The sequence below is a fragment of the Diuraphis noxia genome, unplaced genomic scaffold (assembly GCF_037042655.1).
Source record: "Diuraphis noxia isolate RWA-SAM2 unplaced genomic scaffold, SU_Dnox_SAM2 contig0004, whole genome shotgun sequence".
In the NCBI taxonomy this organism is placed as follows: Eukaryota; Metazoa; Arthropoda; class Insecta; order Hemiptera; family Aphididae; genus Diuraphis; species Diuraphis noxia.
The window spans coordinates 72,794,094-72,814,666 of NW_028301714.1; the positions used below are offsets into that span (position 1 = coordinate 72,794,094).

The window sequence follows — 20,573 nt, forward strand, 5'->3', positions numbered from 1 at the left end:
GAAGGGCACCTAACAAAATTTGTACAAACAATAGGGCACCGCCTGCTAAAACGGTTGGAAACCACTGATAAACCTAACCACCTAAACCACCTGGAAACCACCTAACCTGATTAATGATTGATCAATTAATGTAAATTAATCACCTATATTAATCGTGACTTCTCACGTCGCCGAAACCCAATTTGCCGAATCCCAATTCACCGACACACTAGTTCGCTGACATCCCAGTTCGCCGATTATTTATTTACATTTTCCCAATTCGCCGACTTATTAAAAAAATTAAAGTAAATACAAATTTGTCATGTATAAATATGGTTATTAATACATGAAGTCAGTAGAAATATTATATAAAAATGAAAGTAGGTTAGTATATTATATTATTATATAGGTACAAAATAAAAGTAAATATAAATAAAAAGTTATAAAATTATTGTATTATTATTATTGTTTTATTATATCAACATACTCTGTGAAAGAAATTTCTTCTGATTCCAATCTATTATTATATTCTGTCCACTCGATGAATAAAATTATCATAAACTAGTAAATCTCGATCTTTTTCACATTTTATTTTTATTTTATTTTTTATTTTTATTCAATTTTTAATCAGCACTTTTCAATAGTTATACTAAAGTTCACTATAAAATCGGCTGGAATGAACTAAATTCACCAATCTATAGTACATATGGATTTTATATTTTTATGTGTGGAAAAACATTTAAAGGTTGAACTTAAATCGATGACATCCCATAATATTATCGCTATCTTATCCGTTTTCGATAAAATCATTATGGATCAATCAACTGTCATCGAATCGGGAAAATTGAAACTTTATTAATAATTTGTCGGTGAACCGAGACGTCGGCAAACTAGACTGTCGGCGAAAAGGGAATATTTTAAAAATATTTTAAAACTGGTATACCTATATGTCGGCAAACTGAGTAGTCGGCGAATTGGGATTCGGTAAAGTGGGTATGAACCATATTAACGACGTGCTATCGGTGGTTGTTAAACACTTTACCTAAGGCTATACATACAATAAATTACTCTGCAATGATATAACATAATATAATGAATAAGTATAAATAATACGATATAAAGGTAATTGTTTTTATACTATTATTAGGCATTTGTAATTTATATTTGAAAATATAAGATCATAATCTATAACTCTCCCATTACGGCTTATTGTAAGGGCAAATATAGCATATATTCATACGGCATTTACTGGGTAAATGATTATTAAAAAACAAGAGCATGGATAATTGAACAATAAAAAATATCACACAAAAACGATCATAAGAATTTAACGAAATTCAAAAAATAATTATTATCACCTTCAAGAAATTATAAAATCTACACATCATACATACAATTTAAATAAATTTTAAATATGGGGTGGAACCATTTAACGTAAGATGCACAAGTTATTTAAGAAGACACTTCAGTTTTCGATCAAAGCGTTCCACATATTATATGCAGATTTTGCTATTTTGGGATAAAGATTTTAAAATGCATGTCGCCATTCAAGAAAGTTAGAGACTTAAAAAAAGTTATATTCAAATTACTAAAAATGTTATTATTCATTTAGGCACCAAATTTTGTCTGAATTTGAACTTGAAATATCTATAAAAAAACTTAGTTTATAAACTTTTTTAGGTTTTATGGGTTACAGTATGGACTAGTTATGAAAAACGATGTTTTAACTTTTCAATCCTTAGCTATAAAAATTCAACATTTTAGAAATTTTGAACTACCTACAAAATTATTTGAAAATTTACACAGTTTTGACGAATTTCGTCAACATTTTAACTTCAAATAGGTACTTATTTTTAAAAAAAGTGCATGTATGTTTTTAATATATTTAATTATTATTAAAACAGCTTATATGGATCCTTATATTACTTTTCAAGCATTTTGACGCAGGAAAAAAGAATTTATCGGCATTTTTAGAATAAAAACTAAAACAAATATTATTTCAAAAGCCAATAAGTATAGCTCAAAGAGAAATGAAATATTTTTAAAATGTCATCAAGTACAGAAAATTATAATATTAATATTTGATGAAAATTTCAAGTACCTACCTACGGTTATCTCGAACGCTTTATAAAAGTACTGGGAATTTATAATTTTTACCTCTCAAAGTACCAATATCAGGGAATTTGATATCTCAGAAATCACCCTCAAAGTTGAAAATCGAAATATTTTATGATTTTTATTTGCTAATACGTTTTTCACATAACTATAGATATAACAAATGTCAAATAATATAATATAAATAATTATTAATCAAACAATTTTTTTTGAATGAATACAATAATCCAAACTTAAAATTTAAATTTGACATAATAAATAGTGGCGGTAAAGTATAATATATTTTAGAATCACAATGATTCTCAGTTCTTAAATAATCTGTTTATAGAAACTAAAATCGATATCGATGCGTGACGTAGTATTTTAGATTCTGAATGGAGTGATGAATGTATTGATTTTACAATGATGTGTGTGGTTTTTTTTGTGTCTGTGTACAGCATAGCTAGTCAAAATAATGCTTCAATTTCAAACTTTGCTATATAATTATATGTTCTTAAATGTAATCAAATTAAAAAATATATATATTTTTTGTGATTTCTGTTATTAAGTGTGATTCTTTTAAATCCCCATTATTAGGCATCTATCTTGAAAAACAATAAAGTTTTTTTTAAATATCTTTTTATTATATTATTCAAAATCATAACCATAATAATGACATAAAAAATGATTATTACTATTTTCAATGTAATACCGTTTTAAAACGAATATACTTGCAATTTTAGTTTAAAAGCTAAATATTTTTCTAAGATTTTTTTTTATATAAAAATAAAATTTCTGATTAATGGTTAATTCCGAATTCACTAGAATATATTTTGTAAGTACCTATTTTATATTCATTTAACATAAACGGAGTAAAATCGAACTCGGGGAAACTGTGCAAAATCAATGGTCCACTATATTATTCCGTTCATCTATAAATTTTAAATATACTTGTAAGTAATATGTATGTTTTAATTTAGTCTAGGAATTGTGTGCCTGATGTCATACAAAATAGTTAAATATGTAATTAAAATTTAAGAATCATATAACGGTATATACAATGAATTAACCAAAAATATCCAACCTAAAGAGTCACATCTTATAGATTTACTAGTTTGAATCAAGTTACTTTTAGATTCTGAAAGGGGTGATGAATGTATTGATTTTACAATGATGTGTTTCTTTTTTGTGTCTGTCTACAGCATAAATAGTCGAAATAATGCTTCAATTTCAAACTTTGGGGGTGGTTCCGATGGAAAAGTGAAAATCCTTGGTGCTTTATAAAGGTCAAAAGTAAATATTTTCCAACAGTTTTCAAAAAAATCGAGAAAAACAAAAAAAAGTGACAGAAAAACGGGAATTTTTACGCAAAACCAGTTTTCGACCAAACCGATTTTTTTATATGGTTGTAATTCAAAAACTAATCACTGTAAATACTTGAAATTTTCCACAAATGTTTATTTGAGTGTTATCTATATACAGTTTAATTTAAAAAAATATTTTGACTTTTTTTGAGTTATTTATAGACCACTGAAATTTTCGATTTTTATGAGAATTTTGTTTTGAAGTGTGGGTAAAAAAATTTTGGATGACCAAAAATACATGAAAATTTAATACAAGGTTCCTTATGAGTTGTTCTTATTGTAGCGAAAAAAAATTAAAAATTGATAGTCACATTTTTTTTTTATTAGCATTTGAAGTCAAAATATTAAGTTTTCCATAAGTTTCGCTTCAAATAGCTATAGAGAAAATTTGAAGCGTCATTATAGGAAAAATGTTTTGGGCGTTTGAGTTTTAAATTTGTATGAAATCTCGTAACGGAATTCACGGACAGTCCCAAATCTGTCAAAATAAGAGGTAAAATGGATTGATAAAATACACCATCCCAGGGTATTCAAAATGAATAATAAAAAAATGGTCGCCCAAGCGTATTACAATGTTTTAAAATCACTCGCCCAAACGCAAAATTGCCCAAACACATTGCAATTTTTAAAAATTCGCCCAAATGCGTGACGCCCAAAGGTCCGCCCCACTCTCTAATGTACAGCAGAGCGATATCCACTTACCCGCTTTTTTTTTCAAATTAAAAGTGCACGTCAAAGATGTGAAAATATACTGAAAAACTTTTTTTTAAACATAATTTGAAAATATTTGTTTGTTTCTACGATATTTTTAAAATTTTAAAATAAAACAAATGAAGTATATTACTTTGAATTTTCAGGGTATATAATCATTTTAAAATATAATTGTTATACCTATTTTAATTAATATTACAACTGCACAAGTGGTTTGAAAATCATTCGCTACTTATTAGTACTTACTGGATATTATATCATTTTAATTTATAAGCTACCTATAGTACAAATGTATATATATCTATATGTAATCTATATATATAATATATATATATATATATATATATATAGATGGCTATAATATTATAGACCCGCGCAAAACATATTACCACTCGCTGTTTTAGAGTTACTAAAAGCGACGGTGGCATATAATGCGCAAATATTTTAAGTAAAAGTTTATCATATACGGTTTTAATGAGCGAGTCATTTACGAGTTGAACTCGCCGTGGAAATCGATGAGTGGAGCTTTCTCACTAAAATGAGAGAAAGCATATATATATATGCGGGTGCATATACCCAGTGCCGGCCCAAGGTACGGGCGAACCGGGCAGTTGCCCGGGGCGCAACTTTTTTAGGGGCGCTTTTAATATACGAATATATTTTATAAATTTTAGCGTAATATTTATTCAAATTGACAAAAATATAGCTAAATGACTAAATTATCTATGACAGAATATTCCGTTATATATTTTACTCCACTTTCCATTTTTTATTATTATATGTATTACAAATAATTACAAAATAATATACAATCATTAACTCGGGAAAACCAAAAAAGTATGTGTTACAGCTGATACGTCTATAAATTGTATGCAAATAAGTTTTGCAATCCTTTGCGTATCCATAAATATAAGAATTTTAATCAAAATATGTAGTAAGTACTTTAGTACTCGTATAAAAAGTATTAAATGTATTATGGAGCATTTGATTAAGGGCGCCTTTCAAAAGATTGCCCGGGGTGTCAAAATACCTTGGGCCGGCCCTGCATATACCTATAAATTATAATGTAACAATATATAACAGTAAATACAAAGTCTTATCTCTCAAAATCTACTGGTTTTGTTATATCCACGCTAATTGTCCAACAATAATATGGATCTACATCAATCTCCTTTCCCCAAGACACAAATCGTTGCATGATGTATGTGTTTCAGTTTTCAAATGGCCAGAGGTAATGGGAGTAGATTAGTCGTAGTTCCTTGTTCATTCGAAAGTCAGTAGGTATAGATTTTATTGACTATAAGTTTTTTTTCAACCATTTTATTGTTTACATTATCAATGTATAGGGCTTATTCAAGAATAAGATAATTATATTATTAACATAAGGTTCTGAGAGTATCTATGAATGTATGGTGTTTAAAATTATGTGTTAATTTTTCTAATAAAAATGTGAATCTATAGTTGGTTAGATTTGATTAACTATTGGATAAAATCCACTATAGTTTTTAAAGAATCGGAAAAAGCAAAAAAAATTAAGGAATAGTGGAATTTTTACCAAAAACCAATTTAATTTTTTAGTATCGGTAATACTTGAAACTTCTAATGCACTAGTGATTACGATTAAACCATTATTTTCTTCGTTGTCAATTTGTTATGTATTATTAATATTAATAATAACATAAACGTATTATATAGACATTTATTGTTAACAGTATAAATCGTAATGACGTACAATATATTTCTACTCGCTAATAACCAATGGACAGTCCCCACCGATCGTAATATGATACTTATGATTATTGTTAGTATAAACAGTATAGGTGTAGTATCATATAATATAAATACTGAATATGCAACATATTTTTCCTTAAAAAAAAAATATAAATAGTATTTTGTGTATTACTTAATCGCTATGTTAGTGTGTTAGTAAGTTTAATTACATTAATTTTATTATAATCACTTGGAGAATATCGTCGAGGTGGTTTTCTAGATCTAATTGGTCTGGGTGTTTTATTTATTATTATAGTATCAGGATTTTGTTTTGCACCTACGGTTTCGATATTTTCAGTATTTTCATTTATTTGTCTAGTAGGTGTAAGTGGAATTGAATTATTCGCTGGTGTCAGCTATTTATCAATGAGTAATAATTGATCATTGTGTCTCTTCCAAATAGTTCCGTCATCGAGCTCTACATCGTGTGTATTACAACTAACGGATTTGATAATTTTACCCTTTTGCCATTTATTGTTATTATTCCTATAATCTCTAGCTAAAACATAACCACCATTGTTTATTTGTGATATTTGTCGTTCAATAACCACTTCACTTGTATTCGGCATTAACGCGTCAAATTGTAAACGTGTTGATCGACCTAACATTAGTTTAGCTGGAGTTTCTCGTGTTGTTGAATGAGGTGTATTACGATACATCAAAAGAAATTTATTTAATTGGGATTGTGCAGTCGAGCATTTAAAAAAAAAATTTGTATTGTTTTGACTACTGATTCCGCACAGCCGTTTGATTCTGGGTGAAATGGAGTGCCTGTCATATGCCTTATACCTAGATTTTTTCAATATGCTTGAAATTCAAAACCTGTGAAACATTTTGCACCATTTGATGTAATTGTTTTGGGGATTCCAAATCGTGCTATCGTTTCTGAAAAATTTTGAATAACAATTTCTGCTTTCATAGAATTTATTTGAAATACTTCTAACCATTTTGTGGTTGCGTCAACAATGACAAAAAATATTTATTTTGAAATGGTCCAAGAAAATCGCAATGCACTCTATTCCACGGTTTTTCTGGCCATTTCCAAGATGATATTACAGATTTTGGCGGACTTTGCCTGAAATTAATGCAATTATCACAACTTTGTGTGATATTTTCGATTTCTTTGTCCATTCATGGCCACCAAAAGTATGATCTCGCTAAACTTTTCATACTGGAAGAACTCATATGACATGAATGAAGTTCCTTGAGTATATTATTTCGAAATTTAGCTGGTATAATAACACGGTAACCCCATAATAGACATACCTGTTCCATTGCAATTTGAGTTTTTCGTAATTAAATTCTAAATTTTTAGAAAAATCACTATTCCATTCTCCTGTTTTCACTGCGTTTAATACTTTGGTGAGAATTGTGTCTCTACTTGTTTAAATTTTTATTTTAGACCAGTCTAATGTGAAAGGTGATTGTTCGTGAATAAAATTAAGACTAATACATTCTTCATTATGATTTTCAATTTTTAATTTTGAACATTTTATTCGTGATAAAAAATCGGGTGTATTATCTTCGGATTTCACATATTTTATGTCGAAATCGAATGATGATAAAACATAGGCCCATCGTTTTAAACTTTTAACCTATTAGCCGCGTAAATTGGGATACCTTTCTTATCACCGAAAATATATACCAACGGTTTATGGTCGGTTCTAATAGAAAATTTCATAGTCATACAATTTCGTAACCCCGTAAATAATTATATTATTAATAAAGCTTCTTTTTCAATTTGTGGAAATTTACATTCTGGCTCAGATAGAACTCTTGATGCATATGCTATAGGTTTTTCAGTACGATCTAGGTACACATGGGAAAGAACTGCTCCTAGTGCATAAGATGATGAATCTACAACGAGTTTAATCGGAATATTATGATCATAATGTGCCAATACGGGTTTCGAAATTAAAATTTGTTTGACTTTATTGAATGCTTGGTCACATTCTGGCATCCAATTCCATTCACTGCAGTTACGTAAAAGAGTGTACAATGGTTTTAAACTATTTGCAGCGTTTGGAATAAATTTTATATAATACGTAACTAAACCTAAAAATAATTTTAGCAATTTTTTATTTTCTGGGACAATGGCAACGTTTATAACATCTGTGTGTTGTTAGTGTGTGTAAACCATTTTCGTCTAACCTGTGACCCAAATATTCAATTGACTTTTGCATAAATTTTCACTTATTCAACTTTACTCTTAAACCTGCATTTGACTATACATTTAGTAATTTTTCTAAACGAGCATTGTGCTCTGTGATAGTGGAACCTGCAACAATAATGTCGTCTTGGAATATACCTATGCCCTCAAGACCTTCTGTAGAAGTTTCCATAGCTTTTTGAAACTCCCCTGCTGACGACTTTATTCCAAAAGGGTTACGTGTATAGCTAAATAAACCTTTATGTGTGTTAATAGTGGTATATTTGCGATCAGATTCTTTAATAACCATTTGTTGGTATGCGTTTTTTAAATCTATTTTCGAAAAATATTTTGAACCACTAATATTTGCATATAAATGTTCTATTTTTGAAAAAGGGTATTCAGTCCCTTCTAATACCGGATCTATTGTTATTTTAAAATCACCGTGAATTCTAACCGTGCCGTCTGGTTTTAATATTGGTACTATTGAAGTTGCCCATTCGCTGTGGTCGACGGGGACTAAAATGTTGCTTTTGATTAAACGCTCAATTTCGGTTTCAACTTTTCCCTTTAATTCTAAAGGAATAGATCTATGTTTATAAAATTTAGTTACTGCCCCCGCTTTGATATTTAATGAAATTTCGTATTTGTTAAAAGTGCCTATTTCATCTTTAAAAACATTGTTATATTTTTTTATAATACTATCGACACTTACGTCATTTTCAATACTAAACAAGGTAAAACATTTTATAATTTTTATATCATTTCGGCATATTAATGGAGGACCACCATTATCGATAATATAAAGGCACATTGTAATTTTTTATTTTGGTACACCGAATCGACAAATATTTTTCCTATCGGTTTAATGTCGTTGTCGACGTAATCAGATAGCGAAATGTCATTTTTTTTTAAATTTGATATGACAAAACAGTTGATGATATAATCTTTTTGAAATTACGCTATGTTGTGAACCGGTATCAATTTCGAAGCTTATACATTATTGTTTTCTGCGATTAAATTTACCGTAAACGGTTTCACCGCTTTATTTTGAGTATTTAGATCAATTATGGAAAAAAAGTATTCGAAAGATCATAATTAACTGTTTCGTCGTCATCATTATTATCATACAAAAATTTATTTTGTGTTTTGATATTTTTCCTTTCTTTCTTACCCTTTTTACATACGGTAGACAAATGACGCTTTTCACCACAATTGTTGCACTCGTAGTCCTTGTATCTGTAGTCTTTTTGAAAGTGATTGGTACAGCCACAAATCGCGCATTTGATTTTTGATTCCTTGTATGTGTTGAACCCCTGCTTGGCAGTATGTCCATTATTTTTTTTTTGGTACTTTAAGTCTGCGTATTCTTCTTTTTTCCAGCCACTCTTGTCATTTATTGCAGCTTCTTTAGGTGTCGCGATGCCCATAAGATTTTAATATGTAACTCCAATTTTTGAGGCATCCTCTTCTAACAGACGATCTTGGATTGGTCCTGAACCCATACCGACAACAAATATGTCTCTAATTACCGTTGTTAGTTCCGACGAAAACCCACATTTTGAAGCAAGGTTTTTGACACGTGCACCCCATTGGCACACCGATTCATCTTGTCTTTGTTTAGCAATTAGCTTGATAAAATGTATACCTAGCCGCGAAGTACGATTTTATTGGTTTGAAATATTTGTTCAAACTTTTCATTAGAGTTTCATACTCAACATCGTTTGGCGTGCTAGGAACACATAAACTAAAAAGTACTTTGTGAATTTCCTCACTGAATGATGATAATAGAATGGCTCTTTTTTGAATATTATTTTCGATGGCATTTGCCAAAAAAAAATTTGTCAACTTTGACTCAAAAATTGTGATATCCATACCTGTTTCAAAGTTTCAAGGTGACCCAATAACTTGATTGGAGTTCGTTATGGATTCTGTCTTAGGAGTTGCCATTTTGTATTATAGTATGAATACAATACTTACAATACAATACAATACAATACAATACAATACAATACTTGAAAATTCTAATGCAATAGTGATTACGATTAAACCATTATTTTCTTCGTCGCCAATTTGTTATGTATTATTAATATAATAAATATAATTATTAAATAATAAATAATAATAAATATTTTATAATAATATATAAACGTATTATATAGACATTTATTGTTATCAGTATAAATCGTAATGACGTAGGTACAATATATTTCTACTCGCTAATAACCAATGGACAGTCCCCACCGATCGTAATATGATACTTAATTAATATGATTATTGTTAGTATAAACAGTATAGGTGTAATATCATATAAAATTAATGCTGAATATGCAACAAATATTATAAAATTATAATTGTATATTATAAAACTAATTGTACTTGCTATACTACCGGTTTCTACAGTAACTCACGAACGAACTTTTTCGACATTAAAACATGTCAAGACATTTTTACAGAACTCTACAGCCCTACAGACATATCGTTTTCTAGGTTTACAAGAGGTTGTTGATAAGTTTAACTTTTTACAACCACAAAATATGTTACAATTTAGTGAAGAAAATCTTGTTAAGGCAACATATGACTTTATTATATTTTATGAAAAATATATAAGTTCAGATTTTACAAGACAAGTATTATCAATAAAAGAAATATTAACTGATTCAATCTCAAAAATCAAAAGTATTAAAGAACTAGCAAAATGCATTTCAGAAAATGATTTAGGATCTCTGTACAAAGATGTTTTAACTGCTTGTGTAATTTTTACATCATTACCCGTCACAGTAGCACCAGCAGAACGTTCTTTTTCCAAGCTCAAAATTATTAAAAATTATTTGAGGAACTCTATGGCACAAGAAAGACTTACAAATATTAGTATACTAAATATTGACGTAACAGAACTCAAGATTTGAATATAAATCAAGTAATTGACAATTTCGCCAACAAAAAAGCTCGAAAAAAGAACTTTTTAAAAAAACAATTATTTATTAATTTGTAATTTAAAATGAATAATATTTTCAAGTAAATTTTGTTTTTTGTGTATTAAATTATTTTATACTTTTATGTTTACTAATATCATATTAGTAATATGTGTACCTACCTTTTCCACTGATATAAAAAAGTACATTTTATCCGATAAGTACAATATATTATGAAGTTTTAACTTTTAAGTAAGTTATACTTATAACGTTATAACTCTACTTATTTATTTATTTATTGTGATTTAAACGGGCTAGAGCACAATGTTTTATAATATGTGTAACAATAATTGAGATTACAAATAATTATAAAGAGTTACATGTATAAATCAAAAGGAGAAACAATAAAGAAATAATAATTTTACAATAATTTGAGAAATAGAAAAAAAAATGTGACTATTGATAATATTTAGTAATATAGTCACAAAAAGATTCAATAGTGTGAAAGTTTATAAAAATTAATCTGGATATCATTAGCTAATTTGGTGGATCTATTAAAAGGTGTATTTTTTATATAGTTAGTTCTGTGCAAGTGATTGTGAAAGGTATAACTGTATAAGTATTCCTGGTTTGTCATTGAGGGACATAAAAATGTATAGAATTAAGCGGTTTTTACACAATTTATGTAGTCATTTACCAATCTATAAATAACTAATAAGAATTAATAATAATAATAATTCTTATAAATAATAATTTTAAATATGTTTTTTCTGTCAGCAAAGTTGTTCATATTTAGTATTTAATATTTATCATATATTGTGAATGTGTGTAAAAAGACACATCTTATAAGAACTTTTATAATATTTTATTTACTTGTTAAAATATTTAATATTTTTATGATAACAATTTATGACATTCATTAGTCATTACAGTATTAATGCTTAAAAATTAAGTTGAAATCACAAAAGTAAGTAATTTATTAATGCATACTCTACAATAATGAAGATTTAATGTTTAAAAAACAAGAATATTTAGAAAAATTATAAATATAAATTATTACGGTAATAAAATTAAGTTATGACAAAATCCCTTTAAGAGGGGGCCCCCACAGTAAAATTTGCACTAGGGCCCCACAAAGCCTAGTTGCGGCACTGCATACAGTACAAGAAAAACTAACTGGGCTTTCTCTATTAAGTGTTCATAGAGATGTTACTGTTAATCCCGATGAAATGTTAAACCAGTTTGATCTTCAAAAAAATAGGAACTTATTATTAGTTTAAAATAATATGATTTGTAATCGCGCATTCATCTTTATTTTTATTTCTTAATTTTATATTTCATATTTGTATAGTGTATAATGACAAGATGTCAAAGTAATTTTGTTTATTTGATTTTATTATATCTTGATAAAAGAAGTTTAAGAGAAATAATACAAAATATAAATAGCCGCAAACGTTTACAAGAAAAGCAAATATAATAATATAACCCGACTAAGAATAGGTCACACATGGATAACTTATGAATAATCAAACACCAACGGAATGCACCTCATGCGGAACGACCCTTACCAACAAACATTTGCTAACCGAGTGAAAATCCAACGAGGAAGTAAGAAAAAAGCAGAACATACCAACTGACCTGTACGAGATTATCGGTCCTGCCTGCCAACCAAAAATTATTATATCATTTCTGAAGACATTCAATTTAGAAAAAAGCATATGAAAATAAAATAAAATTAGGCCACTAATGATGTAAAAAAAAAAATTAATTATATACATTTCTAAAGCTAATGGTCTATGTTGTCAAAGCTATAAAGATCAATAGTAAAAAAAAGAAGATTAAATCTTTTTGTCTTATTTTTAACCAAATATCAAAAGTCAAAATCTAAATTCAATAAAATTATAATATACATGTTTTGGACTCCACCACACGAAAAAAATGTCTAGATAGGTACGGCCTTGAATAGAAGGCCTTCACTAGTCTCTCTAATGAAAGTTCAAAATTATATATAAATGTATAATTTGCATAAATATTTTTTACATGCTATTAAAGTTCAAATGTTGACAAAATTAATCAACATTTTCTTTTCATAGCTAACATAAGAAATTTTAATGCGAAATAAGTTTTTTGCATTTAACAACAACAAAAAAGTTTAGGATAAAATAAGATTTGTTTTACTTATATGAGCGTTGGAATTTAAATTTTACGATATTAAAAATTCAGTGGTTATCATGAATTATTAAATTAAACTATATTTTATACATGTATGCTAGGAGAACACATCGTCTACGCTCAGTCGTTTTTCATATTCAATAATTTATCATTGAATTCAAATTTAACACACACAATTCAATGGCATACTCGACAACTACTGTACATCATTGCAGTCCACGTTTCTTAAAGTATTTTATTTTATTATTAAGGTATTATTACTAGAGTGGTTAAATTAGTCTTTGCAAAATAATAATTACGTTTGAAAATTTGATTGTGTGTATACTGTATAAATTATACAATATAATAATGTAAGTCTCAAGTACCAACAAACAATATTTTTAAATTGCAACAAAATATCTAAAATCGTATCAAAATTAGAACTTAAATATTTGTAAAAATTAACAATGTTTTTATATTTTTTAAATTTCTTGGTAAAGTATTAAATACTTTATGAAAACCCTTGTTTTAAATTTTCAACATTTAGCAATAATAATTGAACATTTTATAATGTTTGAACTAAAAATAAATTTAAGATTTTAACTTAAAATAATCATAAAAATAATAAAATCATTAATCAACTGCTAAAGTAAAGTCTTATAAGAAACCTTGAATTACATTTTTCAAACTTTTTGACCTATAGAAATTCAATACATGGACATTTATATAATAAACACTAAAAAAATTGATGTAGGAAAATTTATATAAAAATTTAAAATTTTGAAGGAAAATGTAAAGTTTAATTATAAAATTCTAACACTCGAATTAATATGCCGATTTTCTTGATTTTGATTAATTTCATTAATATATTAACTTCAAACAAGTATACAAAATTATTGCGACTTTGCTAATCTTTTAAGAAACATTGTATTATACTTTCAAGTTTTTTTACCAAGCGAAAATTTTTTATCGACAATAATTACAAAATTACACTCATAAAACTCGTAATTTATGTAATATAAGTATAAAGTATAGATATATATCATTTGTACACATCACTATAACAGTGAAATCTGGGTTGATAGGACAGTTATAGGTATTTGGATACAGCTGGTGTATATGCATCAAGTTACTATACCATCATTCTCAAGACATTTTTTCAACAGAATGAAGGGTCATTCAAGTTTCCTGGATTATGATTTAGAATAAATGGCAACCCTAAAGGTGCTACGGATATATTATACGCACGTCTCGTCTTCCAAGGCCATCGTCATCACTCACTTTTATGAGAAATTTAAAATATAAAGCCACACAAAAAACTCACTTATTTTTTGTCCTCGTCTACTGCAGGTTATGGAACACGACGTTCGACAGTAAACGCTTTCATATGTATGATATCATATGATATTGTCAAACCGAATCAAAGTTGGATATAAATCATCTTACGGATATGTATTGCTGTATATATTTATAATTCTAATTGGAACGAATAAAAAACAAAGACTTTAAACGGCCCTAGCGATTCCCGTTTGTTTCCGTCACGACGAATTCGTACAAGTTATTCACACACAACGGCAATAAATAATAGTTATAATAATAATAATAATATCGTCCACAAATGTAAGTCGTTGTGCTCGTACTCCGTAAATAAACTGCAATAGTATATTATTATCTGTTACACGCACGTTTTTACAAAGTACAACGTTGCACTGAAGCAGCCGCTGGACGTCAATTATAATATGGATCTACGAGGTGTGCGTCTGAGATTCCTGATATGCTATCGATTTATAATATTTTGTTGTAAATACGTGGGCTGCTGGTGATGATGATGATGATGATGATGATGGTGGTGATGAGGAAGTTAGATACAGGCGAGACATTCGAGGGGGAAATGTTCGTTAAATGAAAACCAATTGGTGAATAATTATGTATAAAAATAAATTATTTAACTGGTCCTCGTTTATTAAGAATATTTAAATATTACACGGATAGCAATAAATAATAATGATAATATTATAATTATTATATAGGCATTAGGCGTCGAAACAGTATGCACCACCTGCAGCAGAACCATGACCTCCTGTCGCCACCAATTGACTCTAATAATCCATAGGTCCGCCGTTAATAATAATTGTACACTATATGTTATAGGTACCCCGTGCATCATGCACGTATCTTAATAATGTTGACGCGAATGTAAGGTATGCATAATAAATAGATGAGCACAAACATTATATACATCAGTCAAAATGATTGGCATTGATTGTACATTCATAGCGTTTATTTAATTTCTTAACTTATTTTCAATACAAGCATTCTTTCAGAGAAATGTCCTATTTGCACATGTACTCGAAATCATACTTTTGTTTGAGGTCTAAAATAAGTTAAATAACGAAATCAATACAATGCGTGTATCAAAGATTAGACAACAATTAATCTCGTGGTGGAGTACAAGATAATACAGGATGATTATCCCTTTTGAATTATTCAATAATGCATTTATTGAAGATCGAATTTTTATAATTTAAAAATATATTTGAAGATATTTAAATGTATTTTTAAATTCTAGTGATTTTTTCATACTACTTAAGATGTGTCATGCGGAGGAGATACAAACTTCTGTTTTTCAAATGAGAACGAGTACCCACTCCTCTTTAACTTATAATTATGTATATTCAATGGATTTCACGTATCTACTCGTAAATCAAAATTCAAATGTGGAGTTTTTGAGTAATTTAACTTTATGTACCAAGGATAATAGGTATATCATAATTTGGGTATAGAAGATATATGGGGCCATAATAGTGATTTGAAGATTTTATTAATCAATATAGATCTACCAACGACTATAATTTATAAAAAATCGGGTAAGTCATGGATGTCACTCTGCTGTATAGTGGTTACAACTTTACAAGTGGGTTACTGTAATGGATGGAATTAAATTTGAATCCAATGATATTATATCATTGTATACGAAAAACGATTCTGAGCAGAGACGGTTTATCTGTCTAGGATATATTATAGATTATTAAATATTTTCAAATCTTAGATTTAAAAAGAAAATTTTTTATGAATTTCTAGCTTTAAATAATTTGCGAATTTTCGTGATTTCTACATATTTTATCAAAATTAAAATTTTAATGTTTGTAAAAAATTGTGACAACGCATTTCTTTTATTTTTCAACTGCTATTGTACAAATTTGTTAGGAGCCTTGTATTACATTTTCAAATCTTAGATATAAAAGGAAAATTTTTTATGAATTTCTATCCAAGGTAATTTGAACATTGCCGTAATTTTTACGTATTTAATTAAAATTTGAACTTTAAATGCTTATAAAAAAAATCATGTCTATGTATTTTTAATATTTTTCAACTGCTATTGTTACAATGTGTTAAAAAAATTGTATTAAATTTTCAAGCTTTTCTGCCCAACAAATAAATTTATTTTATTGATATTTATAGAAAACAAATCTAAATATTTTGAAAATTGTATCAAATGTAGAAAATGCTTATATAAACATTCAGTGAAAATTACAAGTATCTGCGGTCATTTGTTTTAGAGTTACACCATAATAAGAAAATCGCTAAATGTGAAATCCAGTGAAAATCCAATGTTGTAAAAATTTAAATTTCAAATGCTCATAAAAATTTAATTTTAATAAAATAATTTACTAATTTTTGTGATTTTTACGTATGTTGTCACAATTCAAACTTTGAATGCTTATAAAAAAAAAATTGTGACAAAATATTTCTGTTATTTTTCGACTGCTAACTTCATGATCTTTCATCTAAGATAATTTGAACATTGCCATAATTTTTACATCTTTAGTCAAAATTTGAACTTTAAATGCTTATAAAAAAAATCGTGCCTATTTTTTTTAAAAATATTTTTCAACTGCTATATATTGTAACAATGTGTTAAGAGCCTAGTATTAAATTTTCAAGCTTTTCTATCAAACAAATAAATTATTATCGATATTTATAGATAAAAAAAACTAAAAAATTAAAATGTCAATTAACAGCTCAAAACAAATCAAAATCTTATAAAATATAGAAAATGCCAATGTAAACATTCAGTGGAAATTTCAAGTATCTGCGGTCATTTGTTTTAGAGTTACACCAAAATAAGAAAATCGCTAAATGAGAAATCTAGTGAAAATCCAGTGTTGTAAAAATTTAAAATTCAAACGCTCATAAAACTTAATTTGACTTTCTGGAGGATCTAAAATTGTCAAGTATAATAAAATATAAGTACTACATACAACATGACACATAATAAATTGTATATGTTTATAATTCAACTTTTAAGGACTGTTACCCTTGGTTAAATACATTTTATTAACTGAAAAACTACTTGTTTAAATTTTTAAACAAGTATACATGTAAAAACTTTCCAAAAAATTATCTACTAAATAATTTTCTGTTAAAAAAATGAGTTCTGATAATAAAAACAGAATTTTTCTATAGTCATAGGAGTAGACACTCCTTAAGAAGATATAAAAAATATTGTAAGATTTAAAAATATGGTCTCTCAGTATATTTAAAAATTCCAAAAATCAGAATTTGAATAAATTTATTTTTAATGAAGAAATAGAGATGAGTAACTTGGTGAATCACACTGTATACACCAATATTATCCAATTATTATTGTTTAATGGTTACTATCGTAAATAACATAATAATATAATGCTACGTTCAGTACGTTGTGATAACTAACTTATTCGATTTTACTGAATAATTCGTATTGTAAGCCCCCTTACCTATAATTAAATCTTTTTTTGAACATAAAAGATTTTTAATTAATTTTTAACACAACCGTATAATATATTAATATAGTAATTTCCATAATAGTTTTTCAACGTTAATTTTGAAAATGTTTAAAGTTTAAATAGATTATATGATTGAATGGTTTTTTTATGATCCTGCTTGAACAGTTAAACGTAGTTTCTGTAAAATAAAAACCACTATCCCCCGGTGATACTTGATGCAAGAATTGTTCAGTCTCAATCCAATAATTACATTCTACGATCACCAATAAGTGATTTAATCGTCTTTATTCCAGATAGACAGCTTGAATGATCGTGCAGAAATATCTAAATCAAATTGTCAAAAAGTCAAATTTCACAAATAGCTCCAAATTTAAATCTAACATTCTAATATTTTTCACAAATTTAAATTAGAAACCTCTAACAGTTATGTAACATAATATATCATATATCATATATTATTACATTATATACGTATTACGTTATATTAAATACCCCTAATCAATTAAAAATAAATTGTGTAATAAATATCACAGTTTTCAAATGATTTTCCAATTACTATACAATTGAAAAATAATAGGAACATTTAAAACTTTTTACTTATTTTACTATCGTGAAAAAGTGTTTTCCAGAAACTGAAACATAAACTCAGAGACATCATTGTTTCTAAATAATTGAGACCACATCCGTTCAGAATCTCTGGCCAACTGATATATTTAAAGATCTTATAAATAACAATATGTACTTAGATGAAACGATATTTGGTATGTACTTATGTCCCATACCGTATAATATAAAAACCTCAAAAATAAACGGAAAATACTTTGTCCTATCTATTATATTGTTAAAACGCCTATACATATAATATATCCTGTAAGACCTACATTATTGGGGTACATTTTTAATTACCAAATTTTTAATATTTATATACAATTATTATCGTTCAGAATTTATTAGCTGTTAAGTCTTTAATAAGAAGTCTATTTCAAATCGATAATATTATTATAATAATCACACATCTAAAACAAGACTGTCACAACTCAAAATTTATAGTTTAAAAAAAAGTAATGATCTTTAATTATCGTTAAATAATGACATATATCAACCCAGTAAATCGGGAAGAAAGGTGTTTCACCCTTATATCTTTTCCAATAATTGTGCGCACGAGGTAGTCTGAATAGGCAGTTGGCTACCCTTCTTTTTATAAACATACCAATCATCATAGACGATGATAATATAATATAATTTAAAATATCAATTGGAAAAAAAACGTCAATTAAAATACAACCCTGAATTAATACTTACATGTTAAGTATCGTATATTCGTATATAATATAAAATATTATATATGTATAATGTATTTAGTATATAGTATTTAATTTATATTTATGTGCCGTTATGGTTTATAAATGGTGTAAAAAAATAAATATATAAATGGCGCTATCAATCCTAGAATAATGTATATTTATTAAAGTTTTATATACTAAAAGTACCTATAGTATCATTATCAATAATTTAATGAATATTTGTAGGTATATATTAATACGTGGTCTTTGATTATCAATTTATTTTATGTTAATATTAATATTATTAAAAGAAATAATAAATATTTAAATATTAATTTAAAATTTATTGAAGTATAATATACAATCTGTAATGGTATTTACAATGAGCATATGTGCATAACATAAATATGTATACAAAGACAGAAAATATGAGAAGAGTAACCCAGCAGTGACACTCAGAATTACTATATAATTTTTATCTAGGTATAGAGTATTTTTTTTTAAGATAAAATAAGTCAGGTTGTGTTACCCAAGTGTATGTAGAATAAAAACGTTGTTGGAAAAATTATTTGTTTTTATAGGTAAATCATAAATAAATAAATATTTGACTACTCTGCCAACAATAATGTATATGTGCCTATGCGATCAATGTTTCTAGGTAAAATATAAATAATATATATATCTATTAATTTTTACACTATAAATATAATATGGTAATATAAGTTCATACTCACGTTTTTACTGTAGACAGGTATATACTATATTTTGTTCGTTTGTCGCATTGTACGTGCGAAGGTATAAGTACCTAAATATTTTGTGGTATCGGAATGACCGGCATCTAACTACCAATATAACAGTCGTGGGCATGACAAAAATATTTCTGAACAATTCAAACGCCCGATCGCTGCACTCGCACTGTACGCACACACGTGCAACATTATAATATGCCGCGTATATTATTAGACGTACCTACACGTTTTTCCGCGCGTAAATCACGAGATTTGCAGCGCTGTTCACTGACTGGCGCCGTGGCCAACACTGGACCGGTTGTCGTTGTGGGAGCGCACCTGGCTAAAAACATAAGTACTTATAATACTCTGTGTTTATGTTACCTAGTAGGTACATATTTTTATACCGTGGTCTGTATCGTGCAACGGCGAAGACTCAACCATTGTATATTCGCGCTCTACACCGCTACAGGTACATGCACACAATAATAAAAAACAATAACATCATTGATAATCAATATTATGATGTGTATATATTATTATTATAGTTTATAGGTTCCTAGGCATGTACCGCGAAATGCCTTGCGGTGGTAGATCGATACCGTTTAATTTATTCACGTACGACCCTATACTAAAAAATATCTATTAATTTTTTTTAAT

At 27.6% G+C, this 20,573-nt stretch overlaps 1 protein-coding gene across 2 annotated transcripts in view; it reads right to left on the bottom strand.

The window, feature by feature from the left end:
- Positions 1 to 20,225, bottom strand: part of LOC107172370 (uncharacterized) — an 88,575-nt gene extending 68,350 nt beyond the window's left edge. The window contains exon 1 of one of the 2 annotated variants that reach the window (XM_089226383.1): positions 19,920 to 20,225. The gene's annotated coding sequence lies outside the window, so the exon portion shown is untranslated. Of the gene's footprint in view, positions 1 to 14,457; positions 14,878 to 19,919 lie in introns of those variants that run through there. The other variant, XM_089226384.1, reaches the window with a different exon arrangement.
- Between the last annotated feature and the right edge of the window lie 348 nt (positions 20,226 to 20,573).